At 38.3% G+C, this 19,552-nt stretch overlaps 1 long non-coding RNA gene across 1 annotated transcript; it reads left to right on the forward strand.

Moving 5' to 3' along the window:
* The first annotated feature begins 14,243 nt into the window (after window positions 1–14,243).
* On the forward strand, window positions 14,244–19,511 carry LOC113094127 (uncharacterized). The gene is made up of 3 exons (XR_003287988.1): window positions 14,244–14,297; window positions 15,428–15,496; window positions 18,525–19,511. It is a non-coding gene; the product is annotated as an uncharacterized LOC113094127 (long non-coding RNA).
* The last annotated feature ends 41 nt before the right edge of the window (window positions 19,512–19,552 follow it).

Genomic DNA, 19,552 nt, shown 5'->3' on the forward strand with positions numbered 1-19,552 from the left:
TCCTGATTCAGACCAGAACACTTTTTCACTGGAGGAAGTGTTATTCTGGATTATAGACTCTATGTGTTTGAGTTAAAATCATCTTAATGCTGGATGTGTTTCAGGTTTTGTCTTCTCCAGATGTTCACTGATGGACTGGAGTGCTGTGGATTATTGGGATGTTTTTATCAGACTCTCATTCTGACGGCACCCATTCACTTCCATTGATGAGACACTGATGCAGTGCTGCTGATCATCAAATTGTAATTTTTGGCTCAGCTCTAGATCAGATATGAGTGGATATGTTTTGCTTTGTTTGACAGCAGCAGACAGACGAAGTGAAATAGAAAGCGAGAAACTGTGGAGAGTGTTAAAGGACGAGGCAAGCGTGCGGGCGACTGAAGGCCGAGTGCTCATTATATATTTCAGTCTGAGCACTAATGCTGAGAGTAATTGCTCGGCGGAGGACAGAAGCGTCCAGATCTCTCTCTGTTATGGCTATGGCTTCATTAACACGGGCGCAGAATAAAGATTGATTGTGTTTAAGGCTGAGCGTTTGGTCATTATTTAGTCCTTCTGCTATCAGAGGAGAAATCTGCGCACACGCTCCTGAATACATCATGAACTGCACGCTTCAGCTGAAGAAGAGAAGCTAGCGGCTAACGAGACACAAAAACACTGCTCTGTGTCAAAACTGGAGAAATCAGGAGCAGGGTCACAACTACAACTGACACGGTTATAAAAATGTTACTTGAAATAATAGAAAACAAACTTATTTTATTTAAGCCACTTGCCAAGGCAACATTTCTTATTTTCGGTAAGTATCTAAAGATAGTAATAATATAAAAAAATACGTAATTTGATAATAAAATGTAACCATTAATTGCATTTTATTATTTAAAAAAAATATATTATTTAATAATTCTTATTAAACTTCTATTAATTTTTTAAAAATTTATTTATTTAAAAAAAATATTATTTTGTTTTGTTGACTTTCCTTTTAATGGCTTAAACTGGGCTATTTCTTTCAAGAAAACTTTAAATAAAAAAATTATATTATGAAAAAATAATTATATATAAAATTATATAAAATAAACAAATCCATAACTAAATACATAAATTGTATTATAAAATACTCATAAATAAATACGAATAAATAAATATAAAATAAAAATGATAAATAAATACAACATGTTAATAGATGTAGTTTTAATGTAAAGCACTTGAAGTGATAATTGTGCTGCATTAGTGATTCTCCAGTGTTTCTTCTGATGGACGGCAGGACTCAGCCCAAACGTTCCCACAGCGTGAATCCATGGCAAACGTGCACTTAATCTCCTCTAAACACGTTTATTAGGAGCTCTAATGTGTTCTTCAGAAGCTCCTGAACCCGAGAGCGGATCACAGAAACAACAACAACAACACGGATTCATCCAGAAACATCACAGGTGCTGGCAGATGAACTAAATACACATTATTTCCTGCTTTAATCCTTGATATGTACACCGTATATTAATTAATAAAAAATAAATACAAAATAAAAAGAATTAAATTACTTAAATGTGTAATATTATAAACAAAACAAAACAGAACCCTGCTGTGGTCTTTAGAACATTTTAATTAATAAATAAAAATTAGGGCATTTAATAAAATAAATAAATAATCTATATTATGAATGAATATATATAAAAAACATACAAATAAAAATTAATTTTAAATAAAAATTAATATATATATATAAACTTGGATGTATCATATTATGAACAAATGTCACAAAACAGACATGGAATTATATTTAAAATAGATTTCTAAATTTAATTATAAACAAACAACATTTAATTAAATAGCTAAATTAATGAATTAATAAAAATATGAATAAAATAAAAAAATAAATTATTGTATCTAAATGAATAAATACATTAAATATATTATATTATAAAATAAAATTAAAATTAAAATTTAATTATAAATAAATAAATACTTGCACTCATATAGACGTTCAGGAAGACTGTCGAATATGAACTAAACTGACTCACTTTACCCTCGTCATCTCTGTTCTAATGAACAAGATCATCTTTCAGAAACATGTCATATCTTGGCTCTGAACACCAGACTTTCGGCTCAGCGGCTTCCTGACCAAATAAACAAGATAAGACCAAATAAACATCTGATACATCAGCCAGCCCTAGATCAGACTGACAGCGCACAAATCCATTTCTAAACCAATGAACTGTGCACCCCCTTGAAACAAATCAAACACTAAAGCAGACACAACCACACAAACCCAGCTGAGAGCGGCTCTCAGAGAACTTAGTGAAGTAAGGGCACACTATGATCAACACTTACAGTCACCTCCAAACCGAGCACTAACGAGGGAACGAACACACAGGAGTGATGACCGCACTGTGCACTACACTCAGACGAGAAGGGGTTAACACAGAGAGATGCTGAATACAAATACACAAATAAGAATCAAATATACAAATGAATGTTTTTTATAATAAATAAAAAAATACATAAATAAGTCAATAAATGTAAAACAATTTTAAACAAATAATGAAAATAATTAAATTAAAAACAAAATTACATTTATATATACATATATATAAGAACTTATAAATAAATACAAATAAAAAATATGTGTGTGTGAGTGATTGAGTGAGTGTGTGTGTTAGTGTGTGTGTGTGTGTGTGTCTCTCTGTGTGTGTGTCTCTTTGTGTGTGTGTGTGTGTGTGTCTCTCTCTCTCTCTCTGTGTGTGTGTGTCTCTCTGTGTGTGCGTGTGTGTGTGTCTCTCTCTGTGTGTGTGTGTGTCTCTGTGTGTGTGTGTGTGTGTGTGTCTCTCTGTGTGTGTGTGTCTCTCTCTCTCGGTGTGTGTGTGTGTGTCTCTGTGTGTGTTTGTTTATATTACATAGTGGGGTCCACAACACGTTAGCACACTCACATAGTGGGGACCGAAAACATAGTGGGGACCAAATCCCCGGTCCCCACAATGTTTTGCTTTTTATCGGCTCAGGAGGCGGTGCTGATATGACTAGTGCAGTTTTTTTCTTGATCCCCTCCATGAACAAAAACCGGATTTCTGTGTGTGAGTGTGTGGGGCCGCGCTGCTCTACAGCGCCCCTGTAGCCAGGTCGCGGAACTGCACCTCTATACACACATGTGACGTAATATATGAAGGTACACATTTTTTAAACCGCTCATGCCAAAGTCGCTTAATTAAACGACAAAAACAACTTTAAACAGTGTCTGTCAACGGGGAAAGTACATTCTTACAGGTAATTAACCTACTTGTAAACATTATATTACATAATTCAATAAATATACATCACAAATTCGAATTATTTTTAAGAATGTTTATGTGATGGAGTTTTTTTAATGAGATTAATTAATTAACGTTAAAGTTTTTATCAGAATCATAATCTTTGAATAAGGCGAATGAATTATTGCTTAACTTAAATTTAATGCTGTTATACAATTTAAAGTGTTTACTTGTGCGTGTTACTGCGTATTGTAAAGTGTTATAAACTGCGGTGTGGCGGGAGATTGTGAGACCGCGTGACCTCTCTCAATTAACGTTGGAACCCGAGGAGCGACGTGAGACGGCCTGTTGAAATGAAAAGGAGAAGAATAAAACCGTTAAAAGAAGCGGAAGATCATGTTCTCCGTTGCATCGACAAGACCGACGCACTGGAGGCCAAACACATAAACTATTATAAAGGTAGGTTTGTAAATCACTTCGATGTTGTTGTGACTGATTGTGATTAGCACTACGGCGCTCCCCACATGACGCGGGAAATATAAATATATAACTTCTCATGGCTATGAATTGGATGTCTTCCACGAATTAATTATGAAACTGCTAACACCAGGGAATAAAATGTGAATTCCTGGCCACGAATAAACAAGGCAGCGAAAGATTTCTTATTTTTGCTTCCACTATATAGCAAAGAGCCTATAGTACTGTATAGTAAGGCCTAGGTATTGCTAGCAGCACTGGGTTTCTTAATTGGTAACGTTATGTGTGAGTCACATACGTTTTAAATATGATTTAAGTGGTTCAAAAATACTAAATAAGTAACCATGATTATTTTATGGGATCTGGGTCCATTGGGATATAAAGGATAATGTTAGTGTTGTTTGTTTTAGCAGTTTTAAATTGCTCTTTGTGATTTTATATGTAAATTAATGAAAGAAATACGCATGAGCTATGAAAGAATGTTGAATACATTGGTTAAACTAATACAAAGCATAAAAGTTGTTTACAGTTGGCTAACCATCAACATATTAGTTACATGTCTACAATGAATTTTATTAACAATTGTATTTACCCCCCTCCCCCCACCTTTTTTCAGGTCGTGGAGTCTTTGCCTTAATTCCTTTTATTAAAGGAGATTTTGTTGTCGAATATAGGGGAGAAATGATTAGCTTAATTGAAGCCGAACAAAGAAGAGAGGCCAATCAAGACACTTTTTTTATGTTTGACTTCATCTGGCAGAACAAGAAATGGAGGTATTTGTTTTTTGTTTTTGTTTTTTTGTTTAACGAATACATTAAAAAAATTACAGTAAAGAAAAAATTAAAATTTGTAGTTTGTTAGGTTAAATTATACATTTGTTTTTTTCCTGAAGCATTGATGCAACTCATGAGGATGGCACCCTTGGCCGCCTTATAAATGATGATCACATAAACCCAAATTGTACAATGAAAAGGATTATCGTTGAGGGAAAACCCTGTTTGTGCCTATTCGCTGCAAGAGATATCATTCCTGGAGAGGAACTCACATATGACTATGGAGGAAGTCACTGGCCTTGGAGAAAGGTTTGGCAAAATTTGACTACTTACATAATTTGTACAGTAGAGGAAATGGAAAGTTTTTAATTAAAGACCCAGTATGTGCCTTTTTTTTAGATTAAAATATATAAAAAAAATTACTATAACAATGCTATATTTTTTTTTGACCTCCATACATTATCCCAAATGTTTCCAAGAATGTTTGAAACCAAAGAAATCAGCTATTTTTACCGGTGTAGCGGTGTCATTGCATCACCTGTCAACAATGTCATACCCGCATGGAAACGTCAAATAAATAACTTTTTCTTTTTTTGGTAAAACTAATTTATCTAAGGGAATAAAAGCCTTTACAATGGCTTAAAATACATATATAATAGCAATGAGGCAATAATAATTTTGATTCAAAGCAAGCACACCTTGTTTGTTATCTTTATTTTATAAGTTCACAAAGGTTTGTTGTTAATATGTCTGTAGCCAAAAAAAATAGACCCTTTAAAGATTAGAATGATGTGTTGCTCTTATCTGTATGATTAAAACTGAAAGTGTAATTTAAGTTCTTTTCGGGGTTATCAGGAAAAAATGATTCATAACGCGTATCCGCGACTCCAGAGGGTTAAATGGTTTTATTGAACAAAAATGTTAAAATACATAATGTAATATTTAAAAAATATATACTCCTAACTTAAAGGGATACTCCTCCTCAAAATGAAAATTTTGTCATTACCATTGGTACCATGTCGTTCCAAACCTTTAAAAGCTTTGTTCATCTTCAGAACACAATTTAAGATATATTTTATAATAAATCTAGGAGCCTTGTGACTGGTAAATAACAGCATCACGGTCCAGAAAAGTTTGAAAGACATTGTCAGAGTACTCCATCTGCCATCAGTAGTTCAATCTGAATGCTAGGAAGTGACAAGGATTTCCTCTAAAATGTCTTAAATTTTGTTCCAAAGACGAACAAAGCTTTTATAAGTCTAGAATGGCATGGGGGTAATTGATTAACTACTAAATGTTCTTTTTGGTGTGGAGTATCCCTTAAAGTACATTTATTTATCCCCCAGTTTCACAGACGAGGTTTAAGCCTATAGTAACAGAAATAAGATAAGGAATTTCTTTAAAGTACTTGTTTTGCGAGTACATGTTCGGTGCTGTATGTAGGGCTTGCAGCCAAAGTCCTTTAATAGTCATTGTTGCAGCGCTTAAGTTAAAATACTGAGATTTTATATATATATATATATATATATATATATATATATATATATATATATACACACACACACAGGCAACGTTGTCCGCACGCACAGCTCCTTTATTCACGTAAACCTCACCCCTTTCTGACGAGAAAATGGATATTCGCATGACTACTAAGATTTAATAAGTGTAGCATAAGTGTGCACATCAAATTATCCTCACTCATTGAGCCTGGCTCAAATTAGTGAGACTGTGTGAGTTAAATTGTCGTTTATGAAACCGCTTTAGTCCCGCTTTAGTCCACAATAACACTTTGCTAAAGTAAGAGTTTGAAATGGTTGAAATGCATAGTGCAGCCTCATCTGGGTTAATCTACAGTTAAAATAGTAATCATACATTTTTTAAATATAGTACTCCTTAATGGAATCATGGAATCATGACACCCCTTCTGTATGCCATTCTGTCTATCAGTCTATCTTTTCTTTTCTTTTGTTGTTGTCCGTCCATTTGTCTGTCTATTAATTTGTTATATTTGGTATTGACTTGAGAAAGTCTTACACACTATTTCCAGTGTAATGTACATAGTGGGGACCAGTAGTCTTAGGAAAGCCATACAAACCCGTTGGTACCAAATACACACATTTCATAGGTTTAACATAGTGGGGACCTTGTCTAATAAGTGATGACTTGTAACTATATTTTTAATAACTTTCTTATAGCCTCCATGCAAGGATGATGACAACATGACCGCAATAGATAACTGCTCTGAGGATTCTGTAATTACTGAAGGCACTTCACGATTCACAGCTGAGGTATGTGTATTTATTATCTCTGTCTGTGTCAGTCTCTTTATCTGTCTGTGTCAGTCTCTTTGTCTGCCTGTGTCAGTCTTTGTCTGCCTGTGTCAGTCTCTTTCTCTTTGTCTGTGCCTGTGTCAGTCTCTTTCTCTGTGTCAGTCTCTTTCTCTGTCTGTGTCAGTCTCTTTCTCTGTGTCAGTCTCTTTCTCTGTCTGTTAATTTGTTATATTTGGTATTGACTTGAGAAAGTCTTACACACTGTTTTCAGTGTAATGTACATAGTGGGGACCAGTAGTCTTAGGAAAGCCATACAAACCCATTGGAACCAAATATACACATTTCACAGGTTTAGCATAGTGGGGACCTTGTCTAATAAGTGATGACTTGTAACTATTTTTTTAAATAACTTTCTTATAGCCTCCATGCAAGGATGATGACAACACGACAGCTATAGAGAACTGCTCTGATGATTCTGTAACTACTGAAGGCACTTCACGATTCACAGCTGAGGTATGTGTATTTATTATCTCCGTGTCAGTCTCTTTCTCTGTCTGTGTCAGTGTCTTTCTCCGTCTGTGTCAGTCTCTTTCTCTGTCCGTCTATTAATTTGTTATATTTCGTATTGACTTGAGAAAGTCTTACACACTGTTTTCAGTGTAATGTACATAGTGGGGACCAGTAGTCTTAGGAAAGCCATACAAACCCATTGGTACCAAATACACACATTTCACATGTTTAGCATAGTGGGGACCTTGTTTAATGAGTGATGACTTGTAACTATATTTTAAATAACTTTCTTATAGCCTCCATGCAAGGATGATGACAACATGACAGCAATAGAGAACTGCTCTGATGATTCTGTAACTACTGAAGGCATTTCACGATTCACAGCTGAGGTATGTGTATTTATTATCTCTGTCTGTGTCAGTCTCTTTATCTGTCTGTGCCAGTCTCTTTCTCTGTCTCTGTCTGTGTCAGTCTCTTTCTCTGTCTGTCTATTAATTTGTTATATTTGGTATTGACTTGAGAAAGTCTTACACACTGTTTTCAGTGTAATGTACATAGTGGGGACCAGTAGTCTTAGGAAAGCCATACAAACCCATTGGTACCAAATACACACATTTCACATGTTTAGCATAGTGGGGACCTTGTTTAATGAGTGATGACTTGTAACTATATTTTAAATAACTTTCTTATAGCCTCCATGCAAGGATGATGACAACATGACAGCAATAGAGAACTGCTCTGATGATTCTGTAACTACTGAAGGCATTTCACGATTCACAGCTGAGGTATGTGTATTTATTATCTCTGTCTGTGTCTGTCTCTGTCTGTGCCTGTGTCAGTCTCTGTCTCTTTATCTGTCTGTGCCAGTCTCTTTCTCTGTCTGTGTCGGTCTCTGTCTGTGCCTGTGTCAGTGTCAGTCTCTGTCTGTGCCAGTCTCTTTCTCTGTCTGTGTCAGTGTCTTTCTCTGTCTGTGTCAGTCTCTTTATCTGTCTATTAATTTGTTATATTTGGTATTGACTTGAGAAAGTCTTACACACTGTTTTCAGTGTAATGTACATAGTGGGGACCAGTAGTCTTAGGAAAGCCATACAAACCCATTGGAACCAAATACACACATTTCACAGGTTTAGCATAGTGGGGACCTTGTCTAATAAGTGATGACTTGTAACTATTTTTTAAATAACTTTCTTATAGCCTCCATGCAAGGATGATGACAACATGACAGCAATAGATAACTGCTCTGAGGATTCTGTAATTACTGAAGGCACTTCACGATTCACAGCTGAGGTATGTGTATTTATTATCTCTGTCTGTGTCAGTCTCTTTCTCTGTCTCTGTGTCAGTCTCTTTCTCTGTCTCTGTGTCAGTCTCTTTCTCTGTCTGTGTCTGTGCCAGTCTCTTTCTCTGTCTGTGTCTGTGCCAGTCTCTTTCTCTGTCTGTGCCAGTCTCTTTCTCTGTCTGTGCCAGTCTCTTTCTCTGTCTGTGTCTGTGCCAGTCTCTTTCTCTGTTTGTTTCTCTGTCTGTGTCACTCTCTTTCTCGGTCTGTGTCAGTCTCTTTCTCGGTCTGTGTCAGTCTCTTTCTTTGTCTCTGTCTGTGTCTGTGTCTGTCTCTTTCTCTGTCTCTGTCTGTGTCAGTCTCTTTCTCTGTCTGTCTATTAATTTGTTATATTTGGTATTGACTTGAGAAAGTCTTACACACTGTTTTCAGTGTAATGTACATAGTGGGGACCTGTAGTCTTAGGAAAGCCATACAAACCCGTTGGTACCAAATACACACATTTCACAGGTTTAGCATAGTGGGGACCTTGTCTAATAAGTGATGACTTGTAACTATTTTTTAAATAACTTTCTTATAGCCTCCATGCAAGGATGATGACAACATGACAGCTATAGAGAACTGCTCTGAGGATTCTGTAATTACTGAAGGCACTTCACGATTCACAGCTGAGGTATGTGTATTTATTATCTCTGTCTGTGTCAGTCTCTTTCTCTGTCTCTGTGTCAGTCTCTTTCTCTGTCTGTGCCAGTCTCTTTCTCTGTCTGTGTCAGTCTCTTTCTCTGTCTGTGTCTGTGCCAGTCTCTTTCTCTGTCTGTTTCTCTGTCTGTGTCAGTCTCTTTCTCTGTCTCTGTCAGTCTCTTTCTTTGTCTCTGTCTCTGTCTCTGTCTGTGTCAGTGTCTTTCTCCGTCTGTGTCAGTCTCTTTCTCTGTCCGTCTATTAATCTGTTATATTTGGTATTGACTTGAGAAAGTCTTACACACTGTTTTCAGTGTAATGTACATAGTGGGGACCTGTAGTCTTAGGAAAGCCATACAAACCCGTTGGTACCAAATACACACATTTCACAGGTTTAGCATAGTGGGGACCTTGTCTAATAAGTGATGACTTGTAACTATATTTTTAATAACTTTATTATAGCCTCCATGCAAGGATGATGACAACATGACAGCAATAGATAACTGCTCTGAGGATTCTGTAACTACTGAAGGCACTTCACGATTCACAGCTGAGGTATGTGTATTTATTATCTCTGTGTCAGTCTTTTTCTCTGTATGTATGTCTGTCTCTCTGTGTCAGTTTCTTTCTCTGTCTGTATGTTTGTGTCTCTGTGTTAGACTCTTTCTGTGCCAGTTTCTGTCTCGGTCTGTTTCAGTCTCTTTCTCTGTCTGTGCCTGTGTCCGTCTCTGTCTGTGCCAGTCTCTTTCTCTGTCTGTGCCTGTGTCCGTCTCTGTCTGTGCCAGTCTCTTTCTCTGTCTGTGCCTGTGTCCGTCTCTGTCTGTGCCAGTCTCTTTCTCTGTCTGTGCCTGTGTCAGTCTCTGTCTTTGCCAGTCTCTTTCTCTGTCTGTGTCTGTGCCAGTCTCTTTCTCTGTCTGTGCCTGTGTCAGTCTCTGTCTTTGCCAGTCTCTTTTTCTGTCTGTGTCTGTGCCAGTCTCTTTCCCTGTCTGTTTCTCTGTCTGTGCCAGTCTCTTTCTGTCTGTGTCTGTCTCTTTCTCTGCCTGTGCTTGTGTCAGTCTTTTTCTCTTTGTCTGTGCCTGTGTCAGTCTCTGTCTGTGCCAGTCTCTTTCTGTCTGTTTCTCTGTCTGTGCCTGTCTCTTTCTGTCTGTTTCTCTGTCTGTGTCAGTCTCTTTCTCTTTGTCTGTGCCTGTGTCAGTCTCTTTCTCTGTCTGTGTCAGTCTCTTTCTCTGTCTGTGCCTGTGTCAGTCTCTTTCTGTCTATTAATCTGTTATATTTGGTATTGACTTGAGAAAGTCTTACACACTGTTTTCAGTGTAATGTACATAGTGGGGACCAGTAGTCTTAGGAAAGCCATACAAACCCATTGGAACCAAATACACACATTTCATAGGTTTAACATAGTGGGGACCTTGTCTAATAAGTGATGACTTGTAGCTATTTTTTAAATAACTTTCTTATAGCCTCCATGCAAGGATGATGACAACATGACAGCAATAGAGAACTGCTCTGAGGATTCTGTAACTACTGAAGGCACTTCACGATTCACAGCTAAGGTATGTGTATTTATTATCTCTGTCTGTGTCAGTCTTTTTTCTGTCAGTCTCTTTCTCTGTCTGTGTCTGTGCCAGTCTCTTTCTCCGTCTGTGCCTGTGTCAGTCTCTTTCTCCGTCTGTGCCTGTGTCAGTCTTTTTCTCTGTCTGTATGTTTGTGTTTCTGTGCCAGTCTCTTTCTTTGTCTGTGCCTGTGTCAGTCTCTGTCTCTGCCTGTGTCTGTCTCTGTCTCTGCCTGTGTCTGTGTCGGTCTCTGTCTGTGTCAGTCTCTGTCTGTGCCAGTCTCTTTCTCTGTCTGTGTCTGTGCCAGTCTCTGTCTGTGCCTGTGTCAGTCTCTGTCTGTGCCAGTCTCTTTCTCTGTCTATTTCTCTGTCTGTGGCAGTCTCTTTCTGTCTGTTTCTCTGTCTGTAACCATTTCTCTGTCTCTGTCATTCTCTTTCTTTGTCTCTGCCTGTGTCAGTCTCTTTGTCTGTGCCTGTGTCAGTCTCTTTCTCTGTCTGTCTATTAATTTGTTATATTTGGTATTGACTTGAGAAAGTCTTACACACTGTTTTCAGTGTAATGTACATAGTGGGGGACCAGTAGTTTTAGGAAAGCCATACAAACCCATTGGTACCAAATACACACATTTCACATGTTTAGCATAGTGGGGACCTTGTTTAATAAGTGATGACTTGTAACTATTTTTAAATTTTCTTATAGCCTCCATGCAAGGATGATGACAACATGACAGCAATAGAGAACTGCTCTGAGGATTCTGTAAATACTGAAGGCACTTCACGATTCACAGCTGAGGTATGTGTATTTATTATCTCTGTCTGTGTCCGTCTCTTTCTCTGTCTGTGCCAGTCTCTTTCTCTGCCTGTGCCTGTGTCTGTCTCTGTCTGTTTCAGTCTCTTTCTCTGTCTGTGCCTGTGTCAGTCTCTGTCTGTGCCAGTCTCTTCTGTGTCTGTGCCAGTCTCTTTCTGTCTGTTTCTCTGTCTGTGCCAGTCTCTTTCTATGCCTGTGCTTGTGTCAGTCTCTTTCTCTTTGTCTGTGCCTGTGTCAGTCTCTGTCTGTGCCAGTTTCTTTCTCTCGGTTTCTCTGTCTGTGTCAGTCTCTTTCTCTGTCTGTGCCTTTCTCTGTCTGTGTCTTTCTCTGTCTGTGTCAGTCTCTTTCTCTGTCAGTCTCTTTCTCTCTCTGTGTCTGTGCCAGTCTCTGTGTCTGTCTGTGCCTTTGCCAGTCTCTGTCTGTGCCAGTCTCTTTCTGTCTGTTTCTCTGTCTGTGCCAGTTTCTTTCTGTTTGTGCCAGTCTCTTTCTCTGTCTGTGTCAGTCTCTTTCTCTTTGTCTGTGCCTGTGTCAGTCTCTGTCTGTGCCAGTCTCTTTCTCTGTTTCTCTGTCTGTGCCAGTCTCTTTCTGTCTGTTTCTCTGCCTGTGTCAGTCTCTTTGTCTGTGCCTGTGTCAGTCTCTTTCTCTGTCTGTCTATTAATTTGTTATATTTGGTATTGACTTGAGAAAGTCTTACACACTGTTTTCAGTGTAATGTACATAGTGGGGACCAGTAGTTTTAGGAAAGCCATACAAACCCATTGGTACCAAATACACACATTTCACATGTTTAGCATAGTGGGGACCTTGTTTAATAAGTGATGACTTGTAACTATTTTTTAAATTTTCTTATAGCCTCCATGCAAGGATGATGACAACATGACAGCAATAGATAACTGCTCTGAGGATTCTGTAAATACTGAAGGCACTTCACGATTCACAGCTGAGGTATGTGTATTTATTATCTCTGCCTGTGTGCCAGTCTCTTTCTCGTGTCTGTGTCAGTCTCTTTCTCTGTCTGTGTCTGTGTCGGTCTTTATTCTGTCTGTCTCTTTCTCTGTCTGTGCCAGTCTCTTTCTCTGTCTGTGTCTGTTCCAGTCTCTTTCTCTGTCTGTGTCTGTTCCAGTCTCTTTCTCTGTCTATGCCAGTCTCTTTCTCTGTCTGTGTCTGTTCTAGTCTCTTTCTCTGTCTGTGTCTGTCTCTTTCTCTGTCTGTGTCTGTGTCAGTCTTTTTTCTGTCTGTCTCTTTCTCTGTCTGTGTGTCAGTCTCTTTCTCTGTCTATGCCAGTCTCTTTCTCTGTCTGTGTCACTCTTTTTTCTGTCTGTCTCTTTCTCTGTCTGTCTCAGTCTCTTTCTCTGTCTGTGCCTGTGTCAGTCTCTGTCTGTGCCAGTCTCTTTCTCTGTCTGTGTCTGTGCCAGTCTCTTTCTCTGTCTGTGTCTGTGCCAGTCTCTTTCTCTGTCTGTGTCTGTGCCAGTCTCTTTCTCTGTCTGTTTCTCTGCCTGTATCAGTCTCTTTCTTTGTCTCTGTCTGTGTCAGTCTCTTTCTCTGTCCGTCTATTAATTTGTTATATTTGGTATTGACTTGAGAAAGTCTTACACCACTGTTTTCAGTGTAATGTACATAGTGGGGACCTGTAGTCTTAGGAAAGCCATACAAACCCGTTGGTACCAAATACACACATTTCACATGTTTAGCATAGTGGGGACCTTGTCTAATAAGTGATGACTTGTAACTATATTTTTAATAACTTTATTATAGCCTCCATGCAAGGATGATGACAACATGACAGCAATAGAGAACTGCTCTGATGATTCTGTAACTACTGAAGGCACTTCACGATTCACAGCTGAGGTATGTGTATTTATTATCTCTGTGTCAGTCTTTTTCTCTGTATGTATGTCTGTCTCTCTGTGTCAGTTTCTTTCTCTGTCTGTATGTTTGTGTCTCTGTGTTAGGACTCTTTCTGTGCCAGTCTCTGTCTGTTTCAGTCTCTTTCTCTGTCTGTGCCTGTGTCCGTCTCTGTCTTTGCCAGTCTCTTTCTCTGTCTGTGTCTGTGCCAGTCTCTTTCTGTCTGTTTCTCTGTCTGTGTCTGTCTCTTTCTCTGCCTGTGCTTGTGTCAGTCTTTTTCTCTTTGTCTGTGCCTGTGCCTGTGTCCAGTCTCTCTCTGTGCCAGTCTCTTTCTGTCTGTTCTCTGTCTGTGCCTGTCTCTTTCTGTCTGTTTCTCTGTCTGTGTCAGTCTCTTTGTCTGTGCCTGTGCCTGTGTCAGTCTCTTTCTCTGGTCTGTGTCAGTCTCTTTCTCTGTCTGTGCCAGTCTCTTTCTCTGTCTGTGGTCAGTCTCTTTCTCTGTCTGTGCCAGTCTCTTTCTCTGTCTGTGTCAGTCTCTTTCTCTGTCTGTGCCTGTGTCAGTCTCTTTCTCTGTCTATTAATTTGTTATATTTGGTATTGACTTGAGAAAGTCTTACACACTATTTCCAGTGTAATGTACATAGTGGGGACCAGTAGTCTTAGGAAAGCCATACAAACCCATTGGAACCAAATACACACATTTCACAGGTTTAACATAGTGGGGACCTTGTCTAATAAGTGATGACTTGTAGCTATTTTTTAAATAACTTTCTTATAGCCTCCATGGAAGGATGATGACAACATGACAGGCAATAGAGAACTGCTCTGAGGATTCTGTAACTACTGAAGGCACTTCACGATTCACAGCTGAGGTATGTGTATTTATTATCTCTGTCTGTGTCAGTCTTTTTTCTGTCAGTCTCTTTCTCTGTCTGTGTCTGTGCCAGTCTCTTTCTCCGTCTGTGCCTGTGCCAGTCTCTTTCTCCGTCTGTGCCTGTGTCAGTCTCTGTCTCTGCCTGTGTCAGTCTCTGTCTCTGTCTGTCAGTCTCTGTCTCTGCCTGTGTCGGTCTCTGCTCGCCTGTGTCGGTCTCTGTCTGTCTGTCGGTCTCTGTCTGTGCCAGTCTCTTTCTCTGTCTGGGTCAGTCTCTGTCTGTGCCAGTCTCTTTCTCTGTCTGTGCCAGTCTCTTTCTCTGTCTGTGCCAGTCTCTTTCTCTGTCTGTGTCAGTCTCTTTATCTGTCTATTAATTTGTTATATTTGGTATTGACTTGAGAAAGTCTTACACACTATTTCCAGTGTAATGTGTATATAATGGGGACTGTAGTCTTAGGAAAGCCATACAAACCCATTGGAACCTAATACACACATTTTACAGTTTAGCATAGTGGGGACCTTGTCTAATAAGTGATGACTTGTAACTATTTTTTTTAAATAACTTTCTTATAGCCTCCATGCAAGGATGATGACAACATGACAGCAATAGAGAACTGCTCTGATGATTCTGTAACTACTGAAGGCACTTCACGATTCACAGCTGAGGTATGTGTATTTATTATCTCTGTCTGTGTCAGTCTTTTTTCTGGTCAGTCTCTTTCTCTGTCTGTGTCTGTGCCAGTCTCTTTCTGTCTGTTTCTCTGTCTGTGTCAGTCTTTTTCTGTCTTTTCTCTGTCTGTGTCAGTCTTTCTCTGTCTTTTTCTCTGTCTGTGTCAGTCTCTTTCTCTGTCTGTATGTCTGTGTCTATCTGTGTCAGTTTCTTTCTCTCTGTGTTTCAGTCTCTTTCTCTGTCTGTTTCGGTCTCTTTCTCTCTGTCTGTGTCTGTGCCAGTCTCTTTCTCTGTCTGTGTGTCAGTCTTTTTCTCTGTCTGTATGTCTGTCTATCTGTGTCAGTCTCTTTATCCGTCTGTATGTCTGTCTCTGTATCCGTCTGTATGTCTGTCTCTGTTTGACAGATTTTCTCTCTTTCACTTCATTTTCATATTTATCTTTCTTTTTTTGTCTTTAACAGCCTTTGGTTGATTACTCGGACACCGAAGATGAAGTTTTGTGTTCTAAAATTAAGACATCTTATAAAAAGGTATATTTTACATTTACTTAATTGTTTTTACCTGCCTCACACCTAAATTGAATTATTTTTAGCTGAATTAGTGTGAAGTAAATTTAAAAGGATAAATAAACATTGAAAGACCACCATCTTTTGGACCACCTAAAAATCTTTTTTCTATATGCAAGTTACTATTGTGAATATCGTTTCACAACCATAAGTCGTTTGTTAATCTTCAGAACATGAAGATATTTTTGATATCTTTCCCTCCATCTGGAGTTAGAATGGCAGGCAAAAGCTCAAATTTAATCTGTTTTCTGAAGATGAATAAGGGTCTTATGGGTTTGCAACAACATGAGGATATGTAATGTTAATGATAGAATTTTTGGGGGAGCTATCCCTTTAAATCAGGGTTCCTCAAATCTGGACCTCAAGATCCACTTTCCTGCAGAGTTTAGATCTAACTCTAATCAAACACACCTGAGCATGCTAATCAATGCCAATGGAATGCAGACCTGCCAACATGTACGCATTTTTCGTACTCTGCACGCATTTTGACCCATAAGTACACTAGTACGATTCGCTGCTCTTTAGGTACGCATTTTGTTGCGTCTCGCATTTTGCCGATTTCAGTTTCTATGCAATCTATGACGCTGATTCTGCCGCTGATCCACAGCGTGTAAGTGGAGTGAAAAGCTTTCGGCCAATCAGAGTGGTGCATGTTAACCCACCGCCCACCTGCCCCTCCCATCCACAAGCTTAGTTGGCAGTTAAGTGGTGGAATGGCTTGCAATCTAGAAGGTTTTAGACAGGCCAGGTGCTGATTAACGTAAGATAAAGGTAACAGTTAGGCTATGTTTAGCCTAATTGAATTTATGGACATTAAAAATGACCTTGACATGACATCATAACAAGCAGTCCAGCTGTGACGAGCTCAGTTCAGTTCACGCGTTCATGTAGGCTAACATGAAAGGGTGGCCCTTCCAATAACGCACCTAAAAGCTGTTCACAAAGAAACGGCAAAAGTAATGATTATGAATATTTTATCAATATAATTACTAATAAACAAGTGTTTTCTGTATCAATGTCGTGTCGACTGCAAAGATAAAGTTGACGAAAAAGTCGCAAGTAGTGAACGCGCCAGAGAAATGCACATTTCATACGGATTAACGGTAGATAAGCAGAGAGCAGTCTGTTTTCTTTCGTTTTGAAGTGTTCTGTTCAACCCTCTTGAGTCGTTTAACGCGTATACGCGTTATGAGTCATTTTCTCCTGATAACCAAGAAAAGAACTTAAATTACGCAAAATCGAATCTGTAAAGGGTCTACTTTTATTTGTATACAGACATAAATAACAACAAAACTTGTGCACATAAAATAAAGATAACAAACAAGGTGTGCTGTCTTCAGCCTTTGTCTGCTGTGATCTTCATGTACAAACACGTCATTAAAATGAACTGTAACTCCGTGAATACTCAACGAAGAGACACGAGAGAGATATCTATAGAAAGCCTGAAATGTCTACTTTTAAACTAAACAAGTACCGCCGAAAACAAATATTATGTGATAAAATAATCCATATGAAAACAACGCGATGTCTTGTCCGTTTTTCACATCTCCCATTATCTTCTAATTCGACCACGCCCCCGCGCTGAACGCTCTATTCAGATTCTAATGTTAAATAAAGTTTTTTTTATTTTACTATTTGCCTCGCGATGAGAGGAATAAGATATAAGTCACCCCAAAATGTGATGTGGTTGAGCATTTGAGATTTGGATTTCCTCAGAAAAAAAAGAATGAAGCACTTTATTCAGCAGAGATCATAAACATGAGTAAGTCTCTTATTATTTATTTATATACTTTACTAGTTTTCATATAACGTATAAACATTTTACTAGTTAGACTTTTTCCAAACTATAATTCCTGACTAAATGTATAATTCAAGTGAAACATTATGAAGTTTCAATAACAATATGCAATACTATACCATTCAAAAGCTTGATGTAAATAATATAAATGTAACAAATAAATGTAACTGTAACAAATGTAACAAAACAATGCTGTTCTTTCAATAATTCCCCTGTAAAAACCTGAAAAAAATATTCTCAGCTCTTTTCAACATTAATAATAATCTATTAATATGAGCACAGAGATGTTTTAGTTCTTCTTGTGACAAGAAAAGTCATGATTGCCTCCAAAGAAAGCATTTGTTACAAAGAGACTTTCACTGATGCACTACTTAAAAAAAGCCAAATCTGCAACCTTTAACAAGTTAAACAATGCAAAAGTTTAAACACTTTGCATGAAAAAATTATTTAAAAAAATGTTGTTTGTTTTTAGAAAACTGATTTTGATATTTGATAAACTGCTGGTTTTGCACCATTTATTAAATTTTTTGACTGATTTATTTAGAAAGAATGGTCCTCAGTTTACTTTTATTTCTGACAATATTTTCAGGTGGAAGAAGTTTTCCATGGCCTATGCCTCCAGTACAAAATGTTCGGAGTGATTGCAGAAATTGTTAAACATTTATGGTTCTACTTGTATATGTTATGGAGTAAATAATAAATCTTAATTGGGTGAAAGGATATTATGTGTATAATATGTATTATAGTGTTAGGTATCTCATAGGTTTCTCACAGATGTTGGTGCAATGGTGGAGCATACATTTGGCGGTGGGCTGTAAGGTTCACGCGTGTGTGATGTGTGTGTGGGGGGGGGGGGGGTTGGGGGGGGGCGTGTCAGTACTCATAAAATTTCTTCAAGGTTGGCAGGTATGCGAATGCTTTGGGGATCATTAGAAAATCACAGGCTGTGACTTGATCAGGGTTGGAGCTATAACTTCTGCAGCGCATTGGACCTCCAGGGCAAGATTTGAGGAAGGGGGCTTTAAATTAATAGACATTGATCGAGCATTTAACATGTTGATTAATAGATACAGATTTACACATTAAAGTGTAAAAAAAAGGCAAAAGTTATTTTTCATTATGATAAACACCACTTTTTCGTAGAACATTTGTAAAGACTTTGTCATTTCTGATGTGTTTTGTTTGTTTTATTAGAGATCTGTGATTCATGATGATTCGGATGATCTCTTTGAAAATTCGAGTGTAAATGGTAAAGATGACCAAGACATTCAACGTGACGTCAGACGGAATCATGCATCATTTGCAATGAGTGAACAACATTCCGCTTGTACCACAGCATCCAAAAGAGCAAAAAACACAAGAGTAAGTGTTAATTATTTAAATAGCTTAAATAAAGGGTTTCCGCGGGGTCATAAAAAGTCATAAATTTAACCATAAGAATTTAAGGCCATAAAAGTCATAAAAACGTCCGGATTTTCCATACAATGTCATAAAAAAACATTTAGCCACGTCTTAAATTGATATGCTAGTCCATTAATTTGTTCTTCCATCAAAATACGCTCGCAGCAGCAATGGCATTCATTTGTTTGACCTGTTGTAGTTCTGTATGAGGAATCTGGGTGGTATCACACTGGTATCACAGCGTTCCAGAACTACAAGGTCCATGCGGCAGCATACAGACTTGTCAGAAGGACTTTCACAGAAACCCGCGCGAACTCCGAACATACTGTGTCATACTGAGTCACTGCTTAGCTTAATTGAAATCATCCTGGCTATCACAATGGTAAAATGTACCTTTAATGATCCATGGTTCGGAGACGGTGCGTTTAGCAGCTGGCTCAAGCCCGTCACTAACAATCGGTATCAAGCATCGATCCATACACAAGACGCGGAAAAGGTTAACCGATTAGCTGGTAACTATCGCGCTGTGTTCGGTGCGGAGAGAGAGAGAGAGAGCCGCGTATCACGGACAGTCCCTCCTGCACATGAACCAACAAATACTAATCACAGTTTTGAACAAACAAAAGGACGTGAAAGAGCCCAATTCAGTACCACGGTGTTCAGGTGTTCAGGGGTTCAGGGTTCACGCTGAGAAAGGCGTCTAAAAACACTTGTACACCGAATTTGCTTCTTTTTGCTCTTGTGCCGACAAATACATAGCCTACAAAATATATCAAAATACCCGCCTTGGAAAGTATGCTCAAAAACTTTTTTTTTTTTTT

Source organism: Carassius auratus, unplaced genomic scaffold, assembly GCF_003368295.1.
Source record: "Carassius auratus strain Wakin unplaced genomic scaffold, ASM336829v1 scaf_tig00215261, whole genome shotgun sequence".
NCBI lineage: Eukaryota > Metazoa > Chordata > Actinopteri > Cypriniformes > Cyprinidae > Carassius > Carassius auratus.